We start from the raw sequence: 949 nt of genomic DNA, 5'->3' as shown, positions 1-949 counted from the left end.
TGTTGCCTGACCTACACATACTGGGATGCAAGCTTACAGAAGTCTCCAGCCTGATGCCTGGCGTACTGATTTTGGACTTAGCAGCCCTCCACAATCCTGTGAACCAAGAGTCTCCAGCCTATCACCTAACGTATGAATTTTGAACTTACCAAACCCCACAGTCGTGTGAGCCAATCCCTTGAAGTCAAGTTTTTTTTTTTCTCTCTCTCTGTGTACGTATACTTTACTGGTTCTGTTTCTCTAGAGAATCCTAAGACATATGTCATTATAAATTATATCTCACTATTAAAACCCTGGCTCTTCACTTCTCAGGTAGGATAACTCTGAGACGCATGTTTTACATCTGTTCAGTAAAGTGTTAATTCCGCAAACATGGAGTGTTCAAACCCTGCACATTCCAAACAAAGGACTAGCTCTTCACCTGCTTTTGGAAGATCACTGGAATGTCTTGCCCCAAAAGAGTGTCTTTGTATAGTTGGAGCCTTAGACCACACCAAATAGTTTACCGTGTGATTTATGGTGAATACTTATTTCTGTTTTCCTGGGGTCCTAGGTCATGCTGTATCATTTTGACATCTGGGAGGGGCTGGAGACTGAATAGCTAAGAACAGTCATATCAATGTAACTGACTCTGGATAAAAATCCTGGACACCAAAGCTCTGGTGAGCTTCCCTAGTTGGCAATACTTTGTACTTGCTATTCCATATCACTGGTGGCAGAATTAAAGCACTGTTTGTGTGATTCTATTAGAAGAAGAGAACAGGAAGCTTATGCCTTGTTGTTCCTGGACTCTGCCCTATGTGCCTTTTTCATTTGTTGATTTTAATCTGTATCCTTTCACTGTAATAAATCATAACTGTGAATATAATAGTTTTTCTGAGTTTTGTGAGTCCTTCTAGCAAATCATCAAACCACAAAACAACATTATTCTCCCAGAATTGCCCCATGG

The sequence above is a fragment of the Orycteropus afer genome, unplaced genomic scaffold (assembly GCF_000298275.1).
Source record: "Orycteropus afer afer isolate SDZICR_OR568_19922 unplaced genomic scaffold, OryAfe1.0 scaffold00981, whole genome shotgun sequence".
NCBI lineage: Eukaryota > Metazoa > Chordata > Mammalia > Tubulidentata > Orycteropodidae > Orycteropus > Orycteropus afer.
Note: the sequence above shows the minus strand (reverse complement) of the source record.